This window comes from Sander vitreus, chromosome 20 (assembly GCF_031162955.1).
Source record: "Sander vitreus isolate 19-12246 chromosome 20, sanVit1, whole genome shotgun sequence".
Classification (NCBI taxonomy): domain Eukaryota; kingdom Metazoa; phylum Chordata; class Actinopteri; order Perciformes; family Percidae; genus Sander; species Sander vitreus.
Genome location: NC_135874.1, coordinates 18,975,059 through 18,978,289, shown reverse-complemented (window position 1 = coordinate 18,978,289; position 3,231 = coordinate 18,975,059).

The window sequence follows — 3,231 nt, the reverse complement described above, 5'->3', positions numbered from 1 at the left end:
ACCGGCTGGTTAAGAGGAGTGAGGACTCAGCAGTCAATAATGACTGCGAGTGAGTGGTGGCGGGGTTGCCCCGAGAGTGTGAAAAGAGAGATGCATACACGGCATGGCTTTACAGAATAAATGGGTTATGGAACGCAACATGCAACTATATTGATATAAACTGTATGGTCTCATCCCATATCTTATTTAAAAATATATATCGATATAACTTAAAAAGTTGATATACCGCTCAGCCCTACTGACAGTACGCCTTCTTTTTGTATGCCTTCATTTCATAACAGATTTCATCCAGCAGGTATGGATAAATGACATTAACCAGATAACATACAAGATTCAACTGTCTGCCAGTTTAAGACGATCAAATGTTTTCAAAGTTGTTGGTTCTTCTGTGTTCTGTCTGCAGATTTGTCGCTCCATATATCCAGCCACACACCGACTTGCCTGGCCGCCCCCCTGTCTTTCCTCATGACATCATCCTTCACCACTTTGGATCCTGTTACCAGACCCCGGTCCACTCCTCCCCTGAGGAGTCTGCGATGTCTCTCCATCTCTCTGCGCTTAGCGGATACTGCCACAATGTTGTATGCTTAATCAACTAGGGGTAGTCCCTTTGACCTATGACCCTTTTAAAGGTTTAAGAAGCAAAGAATAACAAATAAAAGGCCCGTTAAGAGGTGCGTTACTCACTCTTGCTTCTTGGTATTAGTGTAACCCTGACTCTTTTTGGCTTTATCCAGTCTACAGATTGTGGCCCCTTTGGCCATATAAATTACTGAAGAGAGCCTGGATGTGTTGCTAATAACTTTAGCAAACAGCTCATTCACTACTGCATTGACCCCAAGTGTAATGTATATAGTTTTGCAGATTCCATCTATGACTCCTGCTCTCCCTCCACCCTCAGAATATACTTTCAACATCTGTGTGTTGAACTTACAAGATCCTCCATAAAATGCCTCTGAGCAGTTCTTCTGTCTGGCTTGACCAAAAGCTTCGGTGAGTTTATTGACATCCTGCCTAAAGAGAGAATAAAGGGCTCAGAAGCTACAGTCTCTCCATGGAGGCAGGCAGACTGCAGACAGCCCCTGGTCACAGCTTACAAGTAATCCTCCACAGCTGAAATTATGGTGAACACACATTCTGACTGAATGACACTGATTGCTTTTCTGTTTGTAAAACTGCAACAAATTGCTCTGACGTGACGTGACTTTGTTGAAGACATTGTAATGTATGACAACAAAGCACAACAGTTTCTATAGCAAGCTAGAGTTCCAGGTCCTGTTAATTGTAAATGTATGGATGGACATGGAATTACACACACACACACACACACACACACACACACACACACACACACACACACACACACAGATAGATAGATAGGGAAACCAAGATGCTAGATCCATGTTATTTTTTCATAGGAAACTATAGCCAAATGTAATGACTACAGTAGATAAATCAGACAGCCTCTGTTGACTGTCTGTTATTTCTCCATCTGTTAAAACATCTCTGGCTCACTGTTTTCACTTTGTGCTGTGGTAGCTGAATCATTAAAAGAAGAACAGAAGTCCTTTAGTTTCTGTCCACCTCACTCAGTAATATGGACAACCACTAAGCATACAACAGAGTTGCATGTCCAGTGATTTTCAACAAAGTTTTAGGTCTAGTAAAGGCCCTATCCATTGAATGAGGTGCCCTATCATGGGTCCATGTTAAGATATTTGTGAATCTTCATAGTGTTACTGATACGGTCAAATTGATAAGATCATACAATAGTAGTCTAGTTTTCTTTTCTTAAACCTGTGAGAAGTGGGGCAGTGGGTGAAGTGTCTGCGGTCAGTCACGATGGGCCAGCCCGGGACATTTTTTTTACAGTCTTACTGACCTTGTTCTTTCCTGCTGGATGATGATTATTTCTACACGTAATCACTGGTGTCTCTTCATAAAAAAACCTTAATCTAACACCCCCTAACCCCACTCCAGCAGCAAGTTTAAGATGATTAGAGGGGAAACCTTGATGAGAGGAACAGTAACTCAACCACCCAGACCATGGTGATGTAATGTACATTTGAGTGTTTGTGCATGTACAATATCACCACCTGTAGCACGCAAACCACCAGTCTCTCCAACAGTCAATAAAATGGACCAGCCTGAGAACTCGGCGTAGAGTTGCAACATACGTAGGAAGAGAAGGAAGTGCTGAGTCGACACACTGTTGTATTGTTTTAGTGGAGAAATGTGATGACCGGAGAGGGTCTGTTTTTAATGAGCGGAACATGAAGCCTGGGAGCTGAATTTGCATGAAAGGCTTGGAAAGTAATCATGAAGCCCAGTGGGCGCTTGAAAAAACCGAATCCCTGCGCTGTCTGTCCAAAGTCGGCTGAGGCTAAACATTTCCAAGATTATCTACTTTCAACACGTGTATAAAGAGAGAAATGGTGACATGACTTCATTTGGTGGAGTTAATTTATCACTTTGCTTTAGAAAACATCCTTTAGGCAATTTTATAACCCACGCTATTGCTATCAGCACCTTCCATTTAGGTTTGTTCACCATGTGTTAAATGAAGTATGAGGTCACTCTGTAGGCATACGGATTGTGTCAGATTGTTAATGGGCTAGACTGTTGAGCTGATGTCATGACTTAAAATAGGAAAATGACAAGCTGTTAATCTCATTATCACATTCAGATCATTAAGCCACATTTGGAGATAAACAGCAGCGATTACTCACAGACAATTTAAACCAGAAACAAACTTACATCATAGCTACCTCTTGGCACAACTTAAAGGGACGATGATGGATCTACTGATATGCCCGAATGGTACTGCATCACTTTTAATTTCTTTATTGTATTTATAAAGCTTCCTACCTTACATGGTAGACTAAGTTCTTTGATATCGGGTAGATGGTAAACTACCCACGGAATTCTTGGAATTCTGGTCTGGAAAGTGAAATGTGGAAAATAAATGGACAGTTTCCAGATCTTGAGGTTTAGTAGTTGGACAACAAGTCTGGAAAATGTATTACAAATACTGTTGTCCTTCACTGACATGCAGCACATGCAACATTTTATGTGGTTTTATTCCTGCTGTCATTTGGTGTATTTTGATATTTCCTGTTGTGGAGAAGAATCTGTTTAGTTAATTGTAACATTGCCCTATCGTTAACTATTAACATTCTGTACTCTGGACTGAGAAGGATCAACTAAGTCAGTAAATCCAACCAAAACAAT